The sequence below is a fragment of the Cryptomeria japonica genome, chromosome 8, assembly GCF_030272615.1.
Source record: "Cryptomeria japonica chromosome 8, Sugi_1.0, whole genome shotgun sequence".
Classification (NCBI taxonomy): domain Eukaryota; kingdom Viridiplantae; phylum Streptophyta; class Pinopsida; order Cupressales; family Cupressaceae; genus Cryptomeria; species Cryptomeria japonica.
Genome location: NC_081412.1, coordinates 399229079 through 399243893, shown reverse-complemented (window position 1 = coordinate 399243893; position 14815 = coordinate 399229079).

Genomic DNA, 14815 nt, shown 5'->3' with positions numbered 1-14815 from the left:
AGCATCCCATACCTCTTTGGGATTTGCCTTGTCCTAAACATCAATAAATTCAATGTCAGATAAACTACTGATGAGGGCTTCCATGACTTGCCCATTTTCTTGTATCTCTCTCTTTTGGTCATCGGTGAGAGTACCGGTAGGAACAACATATACATTTTCAACATAACTCCAGTGTTGAACACCCATGCTTTTGATGAATATCTTCATCTTGTCTTTCCATATACCGAAGTTTTCCCTATTAAACTTTGGACCTTCCCTCTTCATCATTTGACTAGGATCTTTTCCTCAAGTGGTTAAGCTTACAACACAGAGGACCTAGAGGAGCTCTGATACCAATTGATAACTCAATGATGAACCAATAGTACCAAACCAGTACTGAGAGGGGGGGGTGAATCAGTACAAACAAAAATACAGTCCAAAACTAGTTGGACAACAAATACTTCAAATGACTACAAGCAGTGATATTAGCTGAAGCAGAGTGCAACCGGTAAGACCCAGAACTGCTAAAACAATCATAAACCAGTCACTCACTAAGCTTTCCTCTTAGCTCAATACTACAATACTATTACACCCTCATGCATGAATAGGTAAACTATTATCTGATCTTCACAACAGTTGATTCAGCATGTTTTATAGACAGGCATAAAACACAGAACCATCATGTGCTCAACAGGTAATAACAAAGCATCACAAGACATAAGCATCACACATGACACACATATTTTTCATGTGGAAACCCAACTAGGAAAAACCACAGTGGGGATGAATACCCACAAGTTGCTTTTGAACTCTTTTGAAGTCCGCTTTGTTAGGAGCCTTGTCCGGTTAAAGACATTACAATAGGTTCTGCTAAGAACCGATCCTGTTAGGGATCACCTGGTTAAGGGATAGCAATAATACCCGGTAGGGTCACCTTGTTAGAGGATTTCAAGAGCTCAAAAACTAAAGGATCTCCAGAGCTCTATAGCTTCTCATAACTCATTAACCTCAAGTTACCTGGTTAAGGGATTTGAATCAGGCCTGTTAAGACCACCCCGTTAGGGGATTTTGCAACAAGCCAGTTAAGGCTACCCTGTTAGGGGATTTTACAACTGTTGAAGTGGTTAGAGATCAACAGGAATTACAATGATCTGATAACAGCACTTAATGCCAATGCAGATCCATTTAGGCTCCTCTTCTCCTTCTGCATGTTCACTTTGCAGGTATCTCTTCTCTTCTTTGGTCTGGCAAGAATCACGTATCACTTCCCTTGGATACACACTCACAACTTTTTCCAACAACCCTAGAAAGAAATACAACATCGACCTTATAGGAAACAAATAGGTCGATAGAAAAAACCCTAAACCCTAAACCTGTTAGGTTAAGCAATTCAAGCGGTTCAATCCTGATCGTTGAATCATACTGCATTAAATGCAACAGTCTCGAATCGATCTCAAGACATTCTCCATCATCCATTTTCCACTGATTTCATGGTGGCTGATAACCCATCATGCGTTATCACCATTTGACAGACTTCGCACATTCTCAAGGTAGATAGGAATAGTCTTCTTCATGCTAGATCCTTCACGCGCATAGAGCTTATGTGGCAACATGATCTGTTTTCCATTATACTGCTAACTCATCACACGAAGATCACCGATTGAGTCACTTGAGGTACTCCAACCGGAAATCTTGAAATGGAAGCTACCTACCAACTGGTAGTCATACAATGCTTCCATGTGTCGATTCCCATAACTACATGCCAGTTCATCTTGAACAAATATGCCACTTCACTTTGGCATATAAACTGGTTCATACATATGTTGCTTCCTCTCTCTTTTCACCTATCACATATGTCAGTTCTCTTCATAACACATATTGACATCAATGAAAACATATAATGTCATTATGTCTCCATGCCGGTTTAGATAATGCCAACAAATCAATAGACAAAGATACACATTTGGACATACTTTCAGTTGTTTTTGATCGGCTGGAAAAATACAAAGTAATATTAAACCCCAAGAAATGTGTCTTTGGAGTAGCCTCCAGGAAGCTCCTAGGATTCATTGTCTCAAAAAGAGGAATTGAATCTAATCCAACAAAAGTTAAGGCCATCCTAGAGATGCAACCACCAAGAAATATCAGTCAACTTCGATCTTTGCAAGGGAGACTCCAGTCCATACGAAGATTCATAGCACAACTTGCGGATAAATGTCATCCTTTTCAGCACTTGCTACACAAAAACATCAAATTCAAGTGGGATGATAACTGTCAACAGGCTTTCCAGATACTCAAAGATTATCTTCTGAATCCGCTAGTCTTGATGTCATTGGTTCCGGATCAACCCCTATTACTATACATATCTACTACTTCAACAACATTGGGGGTACTCTTACCACAACAAGATGCTAGGGGCAAAGAAAAGGCAGTCTACTACATCAGTCGCACTTTGGTGGGATACGAGCTAAACTACACACCAATTGAGCGTGCATGTCTCGTTGTGGTCTTTGCTTCGCAAAAATTACGACACTACATGCTAACTAATAAAACTAAGTTGGTCGCAAGAATAGATCCATTGAAATACCTTCTCAATAAAGCAACACTTATTGGTCGACTAGCCAAATGGGTAATGCTCCTGAGTGAATTCGACATTGAATATGTGGACAGAAAAGAAATAAAAGGACAAGCTATCACAGATCAATTAGTAGATGCTCCCATGATAGATGATGCTCCTCTAACTGCAGAATTTCTAGATGAATCCATCTTGACAGTATCACACGCAAAGCCTTGGCAACTATACTTTGACGGCTCATACACACAGCATGGTGTAGGAGCTGGCATCCTCTTCATTACACCTCAAGGGGATTCCATACCAAAATCATATCGATTATCATTTCCTTGCATTAATAACATAGCAGAATACGAGGCATTAACAACTGGATTATGGATTGCAGCTCAGTGGAAAATCTAGGAACTTCATGTTTTTGGGGACTCTCAACTTGTAATTCATCAAGCAACTGATGACTACCAAACTAAGGATGAAAAATTAAAGCCTTACAAAAGAATGGTGGATGGCCTAAAACAACATTTCACAAAGTTATACTTTGAGTAGATACCAAGAGAGCATAATCGAGCCACAGATTCTGTGGCTATTATTGATTCACTAATCGATCTACCATAGAATGAAACCCGCTATGAGTTCTTGGTGGATAACCTTCTGGTCCCCTCGTATGAGATCACTACTACTAAGATGATATGTGTCGTTGGTCCTAATTCCCAGTTATATGGTTCCATTTTCACATACCTTCACAATAATACCCTTCCTCCTGACTTATCCAACAACCAACGTCGCACTTTCATTTGACAATCCTCTAGGTACATCATTTTAGCCGATATCCTATACCGTCGAGGTCTAGATGGCACTCTTCTTAGATATTTAGAAAGGGATGTAGCTCAGATTGTGTTACGCAAAGTTCATGGAGGGATATGTGGTCCACATTCTAGTGGTCCTACCTTAGCCAAGAAGCTCATCGGGACTGGATATTACTAGCCCAATATGGAAAAAGACTCATATCAGCTTGTCAAAAAATGTAAGCAGTGTCAACTTCATGGAGACCTCATTCATGTGCCAGCACAAGAACTTCAACCAATTGTGACTCCTTGGCCCTTTTATCAATGGGGACTCAATCTCATAGGCAAGATTCACCCTTCTTCCTCCAATGGCCACAAATTCATCATCACCGCCACAAAGTATTTCACAGAATGGATCAGAGTCGTGCCTCTTATACAAATCACTAGAAAACAGATTGCTACATTCATTCTCAACTACATCATTTGTCGATATGGTATTCTTGTCTCCATCATCACCGATAACAAGCGTCCCTTCAAAAATCAAGATGTTCATGAACTTTATGATCGCTTCCATATTACCCATCGTTTCTTTACACCATATTACCCCCAAGGCAATGGTCAAATTGAGCCGTCTAATAAAACCATTCTTAAAATCCTAAAAAAGATAGTCGATGACATTGGCCGCAATTGGCATATCCAACTTAATCCCACACTTTCGGCTTACCGCACAAGTGTCCGCACACCTACAGGAGCTACACCTTATTCACTTGTCTACGATGTTGAAGCTATCTTGCCTATTGAGGTCAAGTTACCCTCTTTATGAGTCTCTTTGCAAAACATTATCAGTGATGAAGACTACAGGGTCTCTCGCTTACAGGAACTTGAATTATTGGATGAACAAAGACAAACTACTTTTAATCATCTCAAGGCTTATCAACAATGAGTGAGTCATAGCTACAATCATAAAGTCAATCCTCACACATTTGAGGTAGGTGACTTAGTTCTCAGAGAAAATCCTAAAAATCAGCAGGACATAGAGAAGAAGGGAAAGTTCAAACCAAATTGGCTTGGTCCTTACATCATCATAGCGGCCTATGGATCCGATGCATATCAGCTCTCAACCACAAAGGGTGAACCTTTGGAGGATCCTATCAATAGCATGCACCTTCACAAGTTTTACACATAGCTCTTCAGAGTATCCTAATTCAAAAATAAAATAAAATAAAAAAAAATACAAAAATACAAAAAAAATTCAAAAATACAAAAATATCATAAAAAAAAAAAATCATTACTTGGTGAAAACCTGGCAAACAGGCACCTTATGACACAAAAAAATTGAAAAATAGAAACACATTTCGTCCAACGGTGAAAAACACTTTGGTGGCGCCTTGGGCAAGTACCATGGTGAAAACCGGGTCACTGGCGCCATGTGTAGAGACATTGCTCCTCCCTCCTTCAGGATTCCATGTCATCCTTTCACTTTGTACACACTCAAAACCTCTTCATCCATAATAATCTTACACATTCCCATCATTGCTTGTTATTGATCTACATAATATTGGTTAGCCATTCATAATAATCCCTCCTTTTCACCCCTTTCCATCCATAATAAATCAGCTTATATCTGTGGCTAAGGCAAATCCTACGTCTAGTGATGGGTGTAGAACTAAGAGCATCACATGTTCTGAGTACAGTTTCTTCCAAATTTTCTTTAGTCTATCCATGCACAATCCGCAATAAAATGACATTTGCATCACAACTCCACAATAAAGTTTCATCTTATTCACAATAAAGTATTAGTTTCATGGATTCGTTCAATTTCAGATGAGACACATCAGCAACTAGGCTTCAACAAATCAAATCTTTCAACAAACTCAAACAACATTATGGTTCATTGCTATCTATCCTTTTGTGAAAATAAACATTGTGACCACAATCAAATAAGACTTATACAAGTGATAAGAGACACTAAATTTGAGGACTACAGTGGATGTTGGTGTCGAGTCTTGGTTTTCTTTTGATTTTATCTTTTTGGTGACATGTCTTTTAGCTTTTCCAGGATGCCTCTGACTAGAGATTCTATCTCCAGGATGTCTTTGAATAGAAAGGCGGGGATGGGGTATTGTCACCTATTTTTCTTTGTTGTTTGTGGATTGTCTCTTAGTAATGCTATTATTTGTCCAAGGATATAAGGACACTATGAGTCTAGTATGAACTGGGGCATTCCTTGTTGGCAACTATCTTATCTCCATGCAAATGGGTACAATGACTTTCTGGGTCGAACATATACCTCGATTGTCATAACCTATTTTTCCATAATAAAGCTCAATGATGATAACGCACAAGAAGATCTTTCACTTTCATATCTTCTATCTTCCATCCCCCTTTCATGATTGACCTCCATCATCCTTCTTGAGTTCGTGTAGCCTGCTATCACATGAGTGAGTATAATGATACGCCAAAAATATTTACATTTATGTAGTTGCACCTGCATTACCACATATCAAGCATTTCATGCATACATATAGATATCGCAATTGCATCACATCCTACACACAACACATATTAGCACATTTTATATTTTCATCATGTAAATAATTATTTGCATTATCATATTCATTTGCATTTCATACATCCACAATTTCATATGCATAATATATAAAAAACATAAAAAAAATAAAAAAATATTGCATTTCATTATGTACATATTTGCATCCATATCATAACCATCACATAGAAACATACATCATGAAACATCTCATCACATAGGTACACATGCATATAGCTTCCGCAAGGATGAATCTCATATATATATAATCATAAGTGTCATGATACAATGATGTCAAAATACATATGGCTACAATCACCTGAAGGTGTCTACATCATCATACAAAATGGTACAAAACTGATACATAGGGAGCCCTCTAAGGCTATGATGAACTCCCTCCCTCGAAGCCGCCTGGCCTCGACGGAGTTTGAACCCTGGAAGGACCCACCCCAAGATCATCTCTCTTGTCCCCTCTGTCTGGTGGTGGTGGAGGACCCATGACCCCACCGCTTGATTCCTGTCTCCTGTCCCTCCCTCTAGTGGTCGTCGTTGTCCGCGATGCTCTACGAAAGCTCCTAGCCCACTGCTCTAGTGGCACTACTCCATAGTATAGGTCTCTCCAGTAGCCTATCTCCTCCCTGACTCATAGAACATAGGCATATATAGCTCCTATGTCCTCTGCTGCCTATCTCCATGCCCTCAGTGTTGTCTCAACCTCTGTATAATGCTGGATAGCCTGATCCCTCTCCCGCTCAGTATCCTTCAGCTGTCTCTTGAGCCTATCCCTCTCTCGCTCAAGATCCTAGATCTCATCTGCCTATCCCTGGCAGATCTCCCTCAACTATAGAAACTCATCCTCCTCCTCTCCTCCCTTACCCTGTGGCTTCTCCTATGGCAGCCCCTGTCGCTGTCGTTGTCCCTATCCCTGTACTTGTCTGGGACCCTATGTTGCTGGCACCTGTAAAGGCAATCCGCCTCTTCCTCTCACCATGTGAACCTGTCGAGCTTGCCTCTCCTCTCCACCCTCCCTCCTCAGAGCCACTCTCCTCCCTCCTACTATACCCCGCCTCCTCTGTCGGTCTCTACCTCCACCATCTCCATCATCATCCCCATCACCTCTGCCATCTCCATCTATCAGCTCCCCTGGATCTGTCAACCATGGAAACGGATGCTCAGCCTAATATACAGTATACTCTGCATTCATCCTTGCATCCTCTATCTCTAGCCATATATCCCAAGGCAAGGGAATCATCTCTACCAGCTGCATCACTACCTAATCATATGACAACAATGGCCCAAAATGCACCTGATCTCTCACTGTCCGAGCATACATCTCAGAACCCCATGGCATCCGTTGTATCCTGTCGAACTTCCTGCCCACCCTATCCACCAACTACCTCTCTAGAACATATGGTGTCTACCCAATCAGATACCTACTCTGAAATGTATATGCCAGCTCCACTGCATCATCCTCCCACTCCTCACACTCTTGGTACGGCCTCCATACTACAGTGTCAATCTCATCAATGACCCTACGCCAGTACTCTAATCTCCCAATCTGTGGCTGAGATGTAATCATATCATACAAATGTACAAAATTGCACCCATGGCCCCTGCCTCTGAAATGAATCGGTTGTGTCATTGGTAGATGCTCATATGCCCACACCTGCAACAATGTCACTCCACAGCCCAATCCTGGCGATCCATGGTATACAAACTGATGAAGCTCATAATACAAATGTGCCAGCAGACACGGTCCCCATGCAAATCTGGTGTGTTGTGTCACCAATGTCTCCAGTGTACCACCCCAGCTCATAGCCAATCCTCATATTGCCCTATCTGGACATAGGAACCCAGTGATGACTCCTATTGGTACTGTTGGTAGTGCTAATCATGTCCGTGTCATAGTATCCCAAGACACGTGACCTGCCCTCATCTCCAATCCTAAATCTTGAAACACTCGTCTCAACGCATCCATGTCTCTGTCTCGATCGTAAGGAACTAACTTCCCATTGATCGGTATCCTCAATATCATGTAAACATCCTCTAAGGTGACTGTCATCTCACCCATCAGCAAATGAAAAGTACAAGTCTCTGAATGCAGTCAGCAATCCCATGTTCACCAGAAACTCAAGCACATACAGAATATGTCACAGGCCCATAGCCTGAACCGCTACTCTCTCCTCAATTGTAAGCTCTACTCACAAACTCTGAGTCGATGGGAATCTCTCCCGTGACTCAGCATAGGTAGGCACTCCTACAGTCAAGCAAATTAATTGTGTCAATCATAGTGGCATTCCCTGTTCATCACAAAATGCTACTTTTTATCCTAGTGCTTATGGAATTCTATCATAGTGGCATTCCATGTTCATCACAAAATGTTGCTTTTTATCCTAGTGCTTATGGCATTCTATCCTAGTGACATTCCCTGTTCATCACAAAGTGTTGCTTTTTATCCTAGTGGTACTCCTTGTTCATCACAAAGCACTACATGTTTGCACTCCCTGTTCATCACAAAGTGTTGCTCACTTTTGCACTCCCTATTCATCACAAAGTGCTGCTCTTTTTAGTATTCCCTGTTCATCACAAAGTACTATGTCTTGGTACTCCCTATTCATCACAAAGTGCCTCAGTCTATCCTATCCTAGGGCCTCTGCTTGAGTGTATCCTCTTGAGTAGTTTCCTAATTGGCAACGTATGTTCTATCATAGAATTGTCAATCCTAGCCCTATTTCCTATCCTAGTCTTCCTTAGAGGACCTGCTTGAGTGTATCCTCTCAGCAGCTTATCCAATCGACAGCGTATGTTCATCACAGAACTGTCCATTCGACCTAGAAGACATAAACGCACCTTTATAACATAAATGCACTTACATACTGTACCTACGCGCCAGCTCTACATAGACGCACCTGACATACATAGACGTACCTCTGCTCTGCACAGACATGCCCATATAGCACAAATGTGCCTATATAACACAGACACGCTCTCATTTGACACAGATGCCTTTGCATTCATAGACGTGCCTGGCACCAACACAGACGCGCCTTAGCATTTTTTTACCCCTGCTTGACATATCTAAAATGCATTTATTGCGCTACCTAACGTGCATTAATGACAACATTTATTGTGACAAAGTACAAGGAGGTTTTGCAGTACTTACCGGCTCTCCTGCATCTGCTGGCCTCTAAAATCGACAAACGCGATGGAATCTGTGAATCAAAACCATCACTGCTGCTCTATTCTCTCTCTGCACCCTGATCTCTTGGATGTGTGGATGACAATGAGGATGTTTTCCCCTCGTGGTCTATCTTATAGACTACCCTAGCCCTAGCCCTAGCCCTAGCCCTCATTTCCCGAGTCAGTCTTCTTTATCCCATGACTCTGTCACTTTATCCTATCTTGTCAGTCCATTCTAGCCTTTCTTTCTTATCGAGAGATTGTCTGTGATCTTTTCAGACATTTTCATCCAATCTCTCAAGGCAGCATATCATTCCCATCTTTAGGCAACTTTGTATCAGTTCATATTATTTTCTTTGAAACAATGCGACAAGATGCATTGTCTCAAAGAGGAGCAAAATGTAGACACTTAAAATTGTCCCGTCTAATTAAATAAATACTTTATTTATTTAATTATTTTATCCTAATTCTTCTATTAATTAAATAAATCTTTAATTTTTTTAATTAATTCATTTATCCTCTTCTAGCCTTATTTCTCATTTAGATAAATACCTTTATTTATTTAAATTATCCTTTTCCTAAATTAAATAAATATCTTATTTATTTAGTTGATCCCACTTCTTCTATTAATTAAATGAATCTTTATTTATTTAATTAATTCATTAGCCTTTTCCACCTATGACACATGTCATTCATCTCTTAATTCCTACACTACCTGCCCTCTTATTATTTTCTTATTTTCTCTACCTACCCTCTAATCATAGCCGACCATTTATCTTTTACACCTCTCAATCTTATCCCTCCATTTCTTATAGTGTCTTCTATATAAGGAGATGCTTCCTTCATTATCAAACCCCCGCTGACTACCCAACTACTCTAGCATTCGAACTTTCATATGCGATCAAGCCTACTTGCAACCACATTTCCATTCTTTGTTGAGCTCTTGTGCACACATAAAATATGACTGCAAATATATCAAGAAAGATCAATGGAGATAGGAAGAATGGAGATCCAAACCCTATTGGACATGTGATGGTTGAATCTTTGTGTTTTCATTTGATTTGCATTGTCTTAGGTAATCTTCATATGTTATGGTGGATCTTTGTTGATTGTTAAGCTAGGGTTTTGAGGTTGAATTCATTTAGTCTTTCAATATTGTTGTTTCCACTTTTCACCATATACAGACATCATTGACTACATCCATTGATGGTCATATTTTGGTTTTGGAAGCCCAAATTTTTGTTCTTGAGAAAGAAAAAGACAAAATCATTAGAAGAGCCAGAAGACTTAGAGGTTTGGTGAGTCCCTGGTTGGATTCACTCAATGTACATAAGGAGTGTATAGATATGGTTGGTAAGCCCACACTAACAGAGCTAAATGAGAAAGAGTCATTTACACATATGTTAAATGGACTTGTATCTATTTTCATCACTTTCAAATCTAGTTGGGATACTTATCTTGAGCTATTGGAGAAGGCATATCAGGATATTTTGAAATATATTAAGCTCAGGTAAGGTATTTTGGGACATTCATTGTAAAGTCCTTTCATTCTTCATCTCGATTTTGGATTTTTGGTATTCTTTTTTGAAATTTTGATGGCATTGATGTCAAAGGGGGAGTGATATAGATGTGAAAAAGAAAAAGGGAGTTGTATACATTAGAAGGAGATATGGAAAACTATGGAGATATGGAGTATTTTGTATTGATGGATATTTAGCTCAGGAGGAGCAGGTTCAGGATGAAACTGACATATGAAACCATGATCATTTTTCACATGAGTGTTGCCATCAATGCCAAAGAAAGAGATTGTTGGCAATTGACACTCAATTGGTTGGTTTCAATATGTTGTCATTGATGGCAACATGGTATCTTGTTCCGACTTCATGTTTTGGGTTAGTTGTGTACCGACTGGCACTTCATCAGCACTGGCACTGACAGAATGGAAGGATTTCTTTTTACTGGCAATGTAGGCTGACATGGTTTAGAATCAGGTTATCGGTATTGTAGGCCGACATCTTTTGGATCCTGCATCGGTAATTGTTTTTGATAGCCATGTGTTTATGTTATCTATCCGACATGTATATTGATATTGTAATTATCTTTGTAAGCCAACATAAAGCATGATAAATTGTATAGGGTATATAGGTCAGTTGGATAGATCATTTTCTGAGGTAATGTAATGGATATGAATATCGATGTTAAGTAATGTGAAATATATCAGAGAGATCATGTATTTGAGGATATTATTGTAAGGGGCTATTCCAGTAAAGGGTTTAGGGTTTCAAACTGGAATAGACAGAGCTTGACTAGAACTATATTCAGGCATAGAATATGATATCTTTGTAGTTCAATCATTTCTCCGGATTGTAGTATGGATTTATATGTAGTCGGTGAGGCTCATTTTTGTGATTGAGCAGTGTGCTCTAGGTTGTAAGCCTTCCTACAAGTTCAGGCCTCTATATTTTGTAATATCTCTTGATATGGCCAGTGGATTGATATTGTGGGTCACAAATCTCACCATGGTGTTTCCTCTTTGAGCTTTTCCATGTATAATTTTTTGTGTTATGGTGTTCATTTATGTGATTGGCTTATTGGTTGCTTTACTTCTTTCAATTCTGTATGTACTGGTATATCGGTTGGTGTATGCATGCTTTAATAAGGCTAAGATTGATATTTTTGGTATACCACTGATTCACCCACACCCCCCCCCCTCTCAGTGTTATTGGATTCCAACACTTTGATCTGTCGTCACTTCGGTTAGGGTTTCAACTTCCTTTTTCTTCACAATCTTTGTTATTGGAACAATTCCTTTGTCACATAGACCAGTAATTACTGAAATGATGTCTTTAGTGATCAGATAGGTTTTATCCAACATGATGCAATCATTTTGTACTTGAATCAAGAAAAGCTTAATCAAACCTTCATTATCAAACTGAGGAAATTCACTCCATAGATCCAATCCTTCCTTCCCTAACTCTTTAACTTTTTGTAATTTAGCCTTATTCAAATTGCTTTCCATTTTCATTTTCTTTTCATTATCAAATTCATCCAATCGTACCTTTTCTAGATATTGAAATTCTTCAATGCTCGATTCCCTAATGATCATCTTGGATTCTATGATGCGATCTCTTGCTCTTCTTTTTCTCTTTCAACTGCTTTTCTACTCTTTAGATTATTTTCTTTTCATAATGTAGAAAATGATCTCAAAGTTCTATATTTATCTTGCCAATTACTTCTAGGGTTTACCTGCCAAAAAGGAGTGTCTTGTCAATGACATTAGCATCTTCACCAAATTACCAGATTACATATCCAACACAATCATGCCAAACCTACAACATGAACTACTTTAGAGAGGGGGACCAAAATATTTTCTAGGAGAGCTCCCCTTGAGCCAAAGCAACAAGCTTAATTATAAGAGAAAGATGTACATGCATCAGATTTTGGTATATCAATTTTGCTTACATTAGTTACCTCCTTTCTCCATACCATGACTTCTTCTTATATTCACAACTCTTGACCTTATTATTCTCCGTAGACTTTTCCATAGAAACCACATTTATGCACTTACTAGCATAGTGTCTGGATTGTTTGCATTTATAACATTTGATGTTCCTTTGCACTGAATGTACCCTAGATCTGCATTGATTAGCTTTATGACCATAATCGTTGCATTGGTGACAATATCCATGAAAATTAGTATTCATCCTATTCATTCCAACTGGATAGCAATTATGATTCATAACGTGATTCCTACAGTAGACTTCTTGCAATTGAAACATTGAGTGTTTAGTTCCCTCATGCTTCTACATTCTACATCCTTATGACCAAATCTATTGCATTGAAAGCAATAACCATTAAATGATGGGTACCTGTGTGCATTATTTGGTTGACAAACTGGTGGTCTTCTTGAAGTAGATTTCTGATATTGGATTTTGATTGCATCCTCAGGTTTCCTTTCTGCTTTTATCTTGACTTCCTTGCCTTTGTCTTTGCGTATCTGATTTGAACATTCATAGGTCTGAAATCCTAGTCTAGTCTTCTCTTCATGAGCTTTTTGCATGTTAATCAAGTTATCTAGTAGTTTTTTGCTTTCATAAATTTTAGTTTCTGCCTTAAACTTCTTCACATCTTGTTCTAGCTTCTCATATTCTTCAATATTTAGCTTATTGAATTTTTCAAAGTTTCTTACACTTTGTTTTTTTCCTCAATTTTCTGCATTAGATCTTTAATGATTTCATTTGCTTGCTTCAACTAATTATTAACTTCCTTATGTCTCACCTTGAACTTTTGGATTTATTCTTGCAGCTTCTGCACACATTCATTCACTACCTTCACATATTCTTTCATTTCCTCATTCTCTAATTCCATACTTTCTAGATCTTGAAGAGTCATCTTCAATTCTTTATCTAGATGATACTTAAAACATATTCATTGGTGCCATGATTCAACCAACAGGGATCTCCCTCAAGCAATTAAGCTAGCAAACAAGGGACGAGGCTCTGATACCAATTATTGAAAGGTTGAATGGACCGAAATATTGAGGTGGGTGGTGAATTAGTATTCCCACACCAATAATAAATTTTCATTGATTTTAACCTTAGCAATTAATCTAATCAACATGAAATAACAAATGCAGAATAAATGGAAAACATAATCACAAGATAGATGCCAATTTTTTATATGTGGAAAACCCAAATGGGAAAAAGCCCAGAGAGGGTTAACTCTCAAGATAATATAACTAGTTATATGGTTTTTATAAAAAGGTGGCTCACTTCCTGATTACAACACGACTTACTATCGAAATGCTCATTGCAATAGTGTTGGTTAACAGATTTGCCCCCTTTCTTCAAATTATATTTTTGTTTTCTTTGAATTACAATATGAATCTTGTACAACCCTTAATGAAAGGAAAACAAATAAACCAACACTTGGGTGAACCGATTATAGGCTCATCCTCTACATTAGAGGGCAACTCCTCGTGAGATTCGCAAGGAATTTTTATGCAGAAAACTTTGAAATGAATACACTTTTAACTAGAAAGCGCAAAAGGCTTTTGCATTCATTCATCAACACAAAAGAATTCTTTCAAAACAAAACTGAAAGAATATTTTGAAGATCTATTCCAAATAAAGAGCTCACAGACTCCTACTTCCACACATGTTCAATTCATAAACTCAAAGCAAAGAAAATGCATAGTAGTATGAGTACTGATCAATTCTCTCTCGTGTCTCACAGGACAAGGGGGATCAGCACAACTCAATCCATGATGAATTTACTTGCAAATATAGAAATCAGTGAATTCAAAAAACACAGAAATGACTGATAACAAAATGATATTCTTCACTTTAGCAAGTATCTCAATAGATATCGCCATTTCCTCAAATGCACAGATTTAAAGATTGCACACTACAACATTTCATTAATAAACCAGTCATATCAGTCTTGAGAGATTAATAGAAAAATAGATTCTTCCTCCAAATCACAGTTTTTTGGACCTTCACATAAACTTACTTACTAGCATAAATAGCCTCCAGGCTCATAGTTTGTTACAACATAACTAAAACTTAACTTTAACCATAGGTTAAAGGAACCATTTTCTTAAAACAAAAGAAACTAAAACAACAACCATAAATTGGTTGATAGCTCATCCCCTAGTTGATTTAGGACTCCACCGTAGTAGAGGAAGCCACTGATTTATCTTGTTTTACTGCAGAATTGTGCATGCCATGCCACTCCAAATGTGTTGTCGAGAAG